At 40.9% G+C, this 9,614-nt stretch overlaps 1 pseudogene; it reads left to right on the plus strand.

Annotated features, from left to right (window-relative positions):
* Window positions 1-9,614, plus strand: part of LOC119421840 — a 12,445-nt pseudogene that overhangs the window by 358 nt on the left and 2,473 nt on the right.

The following is a 9,614-nucleotide window of genomic DNA, read 5'->3' on the forward strand; positions in this document are numbered from 1 at the left end:
AGTACGGCTGTTGTACAATACAGTAAAACTGTTGTACAATACAGTACAACTGTTGTACAATACAGTACGGCTGTTGTACAATACAGTAAAACTGTTGTACATTACAGTATGGCTGTTGTACAATACAGTAAAACTGTTGTACAATACAGTACGACTTTTGTACATTACAGTACGACTGTTGTACAATACAGTAGATCTGTTGTACAATACAGTAAAACTGTTTTACAATACAGTACGACTGTTGTACAATACAGTACGGCTGTTGTACAATACAGTACGGCTGTTGTACAATACAGTAAAACTGTTGTACAATACAGTACAACTGTTGTACAATACAGTATGGCTGTTGTACAATACAGTAGATCTGTTGTACAATACAGTAAAACTGTTTTACAATACAGTACGGCTGTTGTACAATACAGTAAAACTGTTGTACAATACAGTACGACTTTTGTACAATACAGTACGACTTTTGTACAATACAGTAAAACTGTTGTACAATACAGTACGACTTTTGTACAATACAGTAAATCTGTTGTACAATACAGTTGTACAATACAGTTGTACAATACAGTTGTACAATACAGTACGGCTGTTGTATAATACAGTAACTCTGTTGTACAATACAGTAAAACTGTTGTAATATGAGCCGGAAAAGGGTCGAGTGCCCTCTCTGGGTCAGGGAGGAGGTCCTACCCGAAGTGGAGGACTTCAAGTATCTTGGGGTCTTGTTCACGAATGAGGAAAAATGGAGCGTGAGATCGATAGGCAGATAGGTGCAGCTTCTAAAGTGAAGCGGGCGCTGTACCGGTCTGTCGTGGTGAAGAGAGAGCTGAGTCAAAAGGCGAAGCTCTCAATTTACCGATCGATCTACGTTCCTACCCACGTATCCGGTCTTAGGACCGTCGCAAGAAGTTGTGCCGTCCCAATCACTCTCGTCTTATTAGTCCATGTATATAATTTGCATGAATTACATTAAACAAAACTAAACCGATGTGTTTGAGATTAGACGATACAAAGTATCATTTTAGCAACGGACCAGGTCAAAATGACAAATCTGTCTGTTTGAGGGTCAACCTCCGTTCTTTCAACCGTTTGAGAAAGAACCACTAAATTTGACGTTTTCCAGAAGACCTTTTTTCAAATGTGTGAGTTGAGGAAACTCTCAGGACTGACAAGTTGTGCCTCAGGGGTAAAATAAATAAATAAATTAAAAAAGCACCAGGAGATGGTTGATCCTGAAACTGTTACTGGTGAAATTTCTCGCCCCAGTTGGTGAAACCATTTTGAAATGCAAGAGGAATGTGTGTGAACTCTAAAACCATTGACTGAGGTCTTGAGCAGATATTCAGTATCAATAAACAATTATATTATTCAACCTACAAATGTGACAACATGTTATATTTACATCAGCAGCTGCCACTTTGTGCCACCCCCTAGGACCACCACTGTATATTTGTGCCTTTTTTTGTTAAATATTAAAAAAGTTTTTGTGTTTTGTAAACTCTTCCACTGCAAACCATTCAATAAACACCAGGTTTTAATAGACCTGCTGCTTTCCGATCACGTCTGCTCAAAGGTAAAATGTGTTCATGCAGTTAATTGCATCAGTATCTCTCAGGTGCAGAACGGAAGAAGCAGAAAGAACGGTCTTTGTCGAACGAGGAAAGAAACGGAGTGAAGTGACTGTAAATAATGAAAAGACAGAGACATTTATTATTGTTTAAAGGAATCAAACAGACCTAAACATTTTACTGATGATGAGGATTAATTTCATGTTTACACGCTGAACTGAGAGAGTTAGGAGCTCAAAAAAAATAAAAAATAAAAAGAAACGTGCGTATATCTAATAATGTGTTCGATAACTGTTTTTTTTTTTTGCTGACAGAAGCTAATTTTCTCAATCATCCTTTAACCGGGCAGAAAATTATTATCAGCCTCCCTCTAGAAAATAATCTGTTGTTCAATTAAAATTTAAATTGGGAAATTTTATTAGCAAACTTTTAGGAATAACGAGAACAGGCAGAGTTATTACACGAGGAAGCGTTCTGATCAGGGGTATTCTAGTTTCTGGATAAAAGTCTAATTTCCTGTGATGTTGAACAGAAATTAATATAAATGTTTTATCCACTTGCCACTTTTAAGAATCCTAAAATTGCCTGAAAAGTTGAGTCAGTGTGTTTTAAAGTTATTGCTTCACGGTTGAACCGCCCGATCTTGGCTCTCGAGTCGTAAAGACGCTGATATTTGTGGTGAGACGGTCCGATTGTCAACAAAGTATGCAGAGAGTATTAAAGTAGTGTCCTAAATATCCGTTTATATGGATTCCAGATGTGAAATGAATATGAAATCCCATAAATCACCCGAGGCTGATTAACTCTCTGCGTTCGGCCGTTGAAGAGTCCATAAAGTGTGTCAGTCGAGGCCTGAAGCGGATCTCTGCAGATTACAGACGTGCATATCTTCTAAATACTGGCAGGTTTGTATGGAGGTTTACTGAGAGCTTGTCATGTGAGGGAGAGCGAGATTCCAACTGTCGATTCTTTAAGTCAACGTGTAGGTATTTGCTCATTTCTCACATAAAAACATCCCACTGAGATTCTTTCCTGGCAGAGCGGGACTTTTCTGCTTCAAGGTGTCTGGTGCGGAGAAACTCGAGAGCTTCTTGATAAAACCCGTCTCACACTTTCCACTTGAAAATAAAAGAAAATTACTCTAAATGTGTTGTTTTATGGTCATAAGCCTAAACGTATGTTTTGAGTGACAGGAGAACGCCGTCTTTTGCTTCTCGTGAGCAGCGGTTCTCCGTTCTCGAGGAGGCGGCGGATGAAACTGCGCGGCACAAACTGCACCAACAAGTGGGACCGTCTTCTTCAACAAGCCTCCGCGGGCCTGAATGTGCTGCTCATGACACGTTTTATAACTTGTTGCGTCTTTGAAACGGCAAAATCAGTTCCAGGACGGGAGGGAAACATTAAAAACTTCAACTAAAACAATCAAGTTTTATGAATTTTAAATCGACAAATAAACTTTGGTTTCTGAATGAATTGTGAACCATCGTTTCTCCGATTTTAAACAAGAACTTACTGATAAAAATAATTTAAACTTAAAAACACACCATTATTTTACAGTTTAAAAAGGATTTATTAAAGCTTTATTAATAAGATGTATTTAAGTCTACAAAACTTTATTTAGCCTTTAAAAAAGCACTTATACACTTTGACAACTGTACATTAAGGATATGTTTAAAGAGGATTTCTTTCATGCTCCATGAATAAGTTATTAACGGGTTAATAAATTCAAGGTTAAATAAAAAAAAACACCATATGAAGCAATAAAACACCTTTTAAATCAACTCATTTATACTTTTAAACAGCTTTATAAATTGGTTATACACAAGATTGTATTTGACATTAAAACACTTTAATGAACACAATTATAAGAGCATTCCTTTGGGTACAGCTTTTCAATAAGGGTTCATTAATAAACTGTTTATTAATGTTTTATAAATTAAGTCTTCATTGGTTGTACATCTCATAAAGTCTTAAAAAGCTTTATTAATAAGAAGTCATTGATGAGTTTATGAAGGCATTCATTTTGCTACAACTTTACAGTTAGGATACATTTATAAACTGTTTATTAATGTTTTATAATTTAGTTTTTATTGGTTGTACAAATCTTGTAAAGTTTTAAAAGCTTTATTAATAATAAGTCATTCATGATTTCCTTTACACTTTCTAAAACATTCATGAAGGAATTCATTTTGCTACAACTTTACAGTCAGGATGCATTTATAAAGCGTTTATTAATACTTTATAAACAGTGATTTATTAGTTTATAAACACTTCACAGAAAGGTTTATAATAAAACATTTTAAAATCCTGTTCATACACTGAAGAAGACGTCATTTTGGCAAGATCAGCAGCTAAACTGTAAATATTATAATAATGTTAACATCTATTTATTTTGATTTGGGAACTGATGAATGATTGACATATGTCACTCAAACTATGAATAAAATGGGCAAACTAGCAAACAACTTGTACTCAATGACCGCACGAGGGACAGCAGGACCAGATCTGGCCCACGGGCCTCCAGTTTCACACCAGCAGAGTCTTACACGTTGGGTTTGTGTACTTTATGAAGTACAGCCAAACGCCGCAGCTGCTACTCGTGTTTTTTTGTATAAAAATGCAGCAAACTTTCCTTTAAATCCACTCGAGCTGTTGGAAACTTCTTGGAACAGGAAGCGATGCACGTAAACGTAATTTAAACCACCGTCCGAAGAATCGATTAGCACAAAATGACAGATTAAAAACAGCAACAACAGTAAAGATACTTGAACTCATTTCAAATGTTGGTATTAAACACGCGCAGGCGAATGAGCGACGACTGAGGAGCGAAGGCGTCGTTTGCCCGAGTGCTCGTTATGTTCGTCATGTTTCTCCGACTCGGAGCACGGTGGAGGTCTGTGCAGGTGGCACTGCTGTCGAGCCCTGCGGGGCTTTTCTCCTTCCTCCTCCTCCTCCTCCTCCACAGGTGCTTATTAGCACATATGAGCTGCCACATGTTCCCAGCCCGGCCGCCGCCCGAGGGGGCAAAATCACTCTTCACCCATAATCTCCACGGCCCGGCCCGGCCCTCGCTCCCACTAACAGGAGCACATGGTGCAGCGTTTACGAAGTATTACACTGATGGTGGTTTTACTCCTCTCTGAACTCCCGGATCGTAATCATCTCCTCGTTGCTCTCCGACTCAGAAAAGTGATTTGATGCGAGGTATCTGTTTCTGAAAGCAGAGGGGGCTTCTTATCAAAGAGCTCGGCCATCAGCTGAAATGTTTTGCACATGTCAGGATGACAGAAACTCGTTGTCATCTTAACACCCCCACCCCCAAACAGCGTGAGACCCGAGAATAGTTTGGCTGTGCACGCCGGTGGAGGGGCGCAGCTGGACGGGAGCTACCGCGTTTGAAGTGGGCATATGGCCGTCGCATTTGCATTTAATGTCCTTCAGATTACTTGTTTTAACTCGCGCTAAACACCTCACTCGGTTGGGGCTAATTTGATGAGGTCACGGTGCGACCCCGTGACCCGCTCTCTCCGTCTTCTCTAAGTGAAACCAGCTGAGTCACAGAGCGGGAGAGAGGTGGGACCGGACCGAGCCCCACATGCTCCTCAGTCCCGAGCGACGGATGTTTTGCAAAAACAGTTTCCGAACAAGCAGAGCCGGGCGGAGCACGCAGCTGGAGCACAACACAAAGAACTTTAATGTTACAATACTGATGATCCAGCTTATTATTATTATTATTATGAAGATTGTACGTTCAGCCAAAGACTGGGAGCAGGAGATGTTTAATTTCTCTAGCAAAGCTAGGCCTTAAAAACGTTTAACTATCTGAAATTAATCTGAAGCACCGTCTGCGTTATTCTGAAAACTTTATTTCTACGTTCATTTTTGTCTACGCAGTCGAACGCTGCAGTACCTACGCCTCACCAGTAGGTGGCGATCAAGTCTTCACTGACTTCTTTAAAATCAGAGGAAAAACCTCATCACTGAAGAGTTTTTATTTTATTTTATATCATTAACATTTCTTCTCAGCTGTGCCAGCTGCTTCTTCTGAAGATTATATGTTCAGCCAAAGACTGGGAGCAGGAGACGTTTAATATCTTTAGCATTGCTAGGCTTTAAGTTTTACATTCTTTAAAAAAATGTTTACAGCCTCTCTGAAATTAGTCATCTGAAAAACAGTCTGCGTTATTCTGAACTTTATTTCTACGTTTATTTTTGTCTACGCAGTCGAACGCTGCAGTACCTACGCCACACCAGTAGGTGGCGATCAATTCTTCACTGACTTCTTTAAAATCAGAGGAAAAACATCATCGCTGAAGAGTTTTTATTTTATTTCATATCATTAACATTTCTTCTCAGCTGTGCCAGCTTCTTAGGCAAAACTAGATTAAAATATCAAAAAATAAAATAATAATTTTGAAGAGTATTGTGTTCCGGTTGCACCGTGTCTGCAGCCAGCGAGTGGTCAAACTGTTTTGTACATCTGACATTTAAAAATGTCGTCCCGTTTAACCAAACTGTATTTGGGGCCGTGCACTAGTTTTATTTCCTACGTCGTACCCACTCTGACCCGCCTTGTACCCACTTTATCATCGTTAACCCACTGGAACACACTTTAGAAAATAAGATTTGGACTTTTTAAATTATTATAACAGAAACTAAACTGATCAACGTTGGATCGTGACAAAGCCGGGACTGTTTCAAAGATTTTCCACACAAAGTTTTTGAACAGGTTCAAAATTTAATCAACAAAAACTGCACGACTCAGGACATTTTACTTCCCTTGGATGTTCTTTTAACTCCGGCTTTTTATTTGATCCTATAATTTAGTTTAAGAACTTTGGTCAAAATCAACGTGCTGTATAATTAAAACTGGCTTTGACAACTGTTGTTTTTATTTAAATAATGTTTAAAGTTTCTTATTAACCAACATTTTGCCAACAGGAAAAAAGTGCGACTGATGTAGAAAGAACAGTGAAAACCGTTGTTTTAGTTTTAGGCCACAAAGTGATGATGAGTGCGTGTAAAACAGCCGCTGCGTCACGATGTTGGACAAAACTAAATCTTGGGTCCGTGCATGTTCACCAGAAACAACGCTGTTCACGTTTTGAAAAAACATCAGGCGGTGCAAGCGCAGCAGAAAAGTTGTTTTTAAAAAAACATTTGGAGCAGTGTGGACGGGGCCTTCGGATCATTCCTGAACTTTCTCCAGTTGCTGCTTTTTAAAACAAGCCAACTTTCCAAACATCCATCTACACAGCTGCACCCCCCACGTCAATAAAAACCGTACGACGAGTCTGAGCCCTCGTCTGGAATGTCAGCAGGGCTCGAGCCGCGGTGGCAAATCGCCTCTTTTCTCCTGCCGCAGACTCAAGTGTTGTCCGGACCCTGGAGGATTGTCCCGTATGGTCTGAGCCTCTACGTTTTCCTAACCTCCAAGGCCACCGCCGTGGAGGCGCCTCCAGAGAGCCTCTTTTGTGTCAGAAGGAAAGAGCCGTCCACTCGAGAGCGGCCTCCGGCTTTTGATCAGCTCACAAGTTACAGTTTTACAGAGCCGCTTTTTTTCATGCAAATGGGGGAATTCTTCAAACGCGGCGCGGAAATACGTCCCGCGCGGATGTACCTTAAAAGGTAGTGCTTTCAGCATGGGAACCTTCACAGCCAAGGACTTGCTCGAGAGGCCTCCTCGGAGTGCTGAAAAGCGCCCTCGTCGCCCAGGTGTACACGGCGCCCTTTGAGAAACTCCTCGCGTCTCCTCCTCCGTCCATTCGGAGGCTTTGCGCGCTCGCAGGAGACCACATTGACTCCCAATTAAGGGATTAGGGAAAAGATTATCAGAACCATTTTCAAAACACACAACATTTACAGGCTTTCCCACAGCTCTGTGGACGGCCTGCCTCGTTCTGGCACGCTCGCACGTCATTGTTGTGGTTGGAGCAGCTGTTTGTGAGCCCGGGGCGTTAGCGCCACTGTTGCTCTAAGACTCTCAGCATCCAGGACAAACAGTTTTCATTCCAGCGTCGCCGTGTTTACGTTGCGTTCGAGCACAAATCATACATTTGATTAGCTCCACTCGTAGTCCTAATCAGAGACAAAGGCGGGTCGTGTAATACAGTAGAAGAGGGTTTTCCTCTGGTTAGGAGTTGGAACGTCAGGTTTTATTATGGGGGTTTCTTTTGTCCAACTGCGCTCTGTTGAAGTTCCTTCTGCTGGAATATGTGGAGGGACTGGGAGGAGGGCGGGTGGGGGATGAACCAAACTCTCGTCAAGGTCATGTTCCAGTGGAAAGATCCAACAATGCTGGTGCTAATCCCTCCTCCTCCTCCTCCTCTCTGCTCTGACCCCGTCCCGTGGTTTGTAGGACTCTGCTGAGGGGGGGAGACAAGAGGCCCGGATTGTTCCGAAGCTGGACCCGGCATTAGGCGGCCCAGAGCTCCTGGATTATCTGCCAATTAGCACCAATTGTGCCGGATGGCATTACTGCAATGTTCTGTTTCTTTCTTAATACCGTTTTAATTTCTGCTCCTCTTCTTTCCCCTCCGCCTAATCAAGATTGTCAGCGCTCCCTCTCTTCTTCTCCTCTCCTTATTTTAAATAAAAGAGCCGGGGTTTAATTTAGCATTAAGGAGCGTAGAATGTGCCTTGCCAGCACAGCGTTTGTTTGAGGCGGAGAGTTAGCGAGGGGAAATGGGGGAGACAGAAAGGAGAAAATCATTTTATGGGAGATACTGTGAAGGACTTGTGTGAACCGGCCCTGAGCCTCGGCGTCCTGCTACATTAGCCGAGAAGTCAGCTTTGTGTTGGAGTAACGTGTTGCCTCGCCATTGTGCCCCCTACGGTGGAAGGGTTTGGTGGGTTCGGATTAGGAGACTCCATTACATTACCCTAATAACTGGATAAAGCTGCCTCATCCAGTGCAACTGATCCTCAAGCATTAGCGCTCGTAGCTCGTTACAGCGTCTCCGCAGCTGATCTGCAGACAGTCGATTTCTCATTACGACGCCCCGACAGAACCCCACAGCTGCAGAGACGGCAGTCTTAGCGTGCCGCAACTTCCTGTTCAAAGCAGACGCGATGCTGGCGAGAAGATTCTGCGCCCGCCGCCTTTCCAGCAGATTTACACCGGAGTGGCAATAAACAGCCTCTCTTCAGCCGAGGAGGTCAAATTATAATATTTAGTCTGCTATGAGGGGATTTCCACTGTGATTAATTTTATTTTGCTTTGCCGTAATTGTCCCTGCGCTGCCTGTAAAAGCATCTCGTTATTCTAAGGAACGGTATCTGCAGATAATTACACATCAGCTGCAGGTGTCGGGGCACGTCAGGAGCTTTCATTCTGATTTTAGTCTTTATGAAAACACGTTAACTGACTCTTTGTGAGCGGAGCCGTTTCCACACAGGAGCTTCGAAGAAACACCGGAGCAAGAGTTAAACGTGTTTCATTAAAATGTTTCACCGAAAGACATTTATTACAACGCTGATGTTTTTACTTATCGTGGGAAAGCAACAGATTAAATATAAAGTCCAGATATTTAAATAATAATTGTCCAACTCAATTAGTACGCAAGAAGATTAGAGCCAGACAGATGTTTTATCTGAATTTTAACATTTTTGTAAGAATTCTGAGATTAAAATTGGAAATCTGTGAGAATTATTATTATTATTATTACCGTAGCCATAATTCACTTCTGTACTAATCCTAATCTGTAAATTAGGTCTAAAGGTTTTATTTAAATATTTCAGGAATTACCTTTCAGCCAGTGGAAAAATTTCAGGGTCACTAGTCTTAGACTTAAAGAGAAAGAAAAAAAAAAAAAAAAAAAAAAAATATATATATATATATATTTTTTTTTTTTTTTTGAGATTGAAGTCAAAATGTTGAGAAATAAAAATTTGAAAAAGTATTTTATGATTAAAAAGGAAACCAGAAACTCAACCAAACCTCAGATAGCCAAGTTTTCTGCTAACGTCACACTTAAGAACAAATTAATTTTTTTTACTTGCTTACTTACTTATTATTTACTTAATTACCTACTTATTATT

The sequence above is a fragment of the Nematolebias whitei genome, chromosome 1, assembly GCF_014905685.2.
Source record: "Nematolebias whitei isolate Nwh7 chromosome 1, NemWhi1, whole genome shotgun sequence".
NCBI lineage: Eukaryota > Metazoa > Chordata > Actinopteri > Cyprinodontiformes > Rivulidae > Nematolebias > Nematolebias whitei.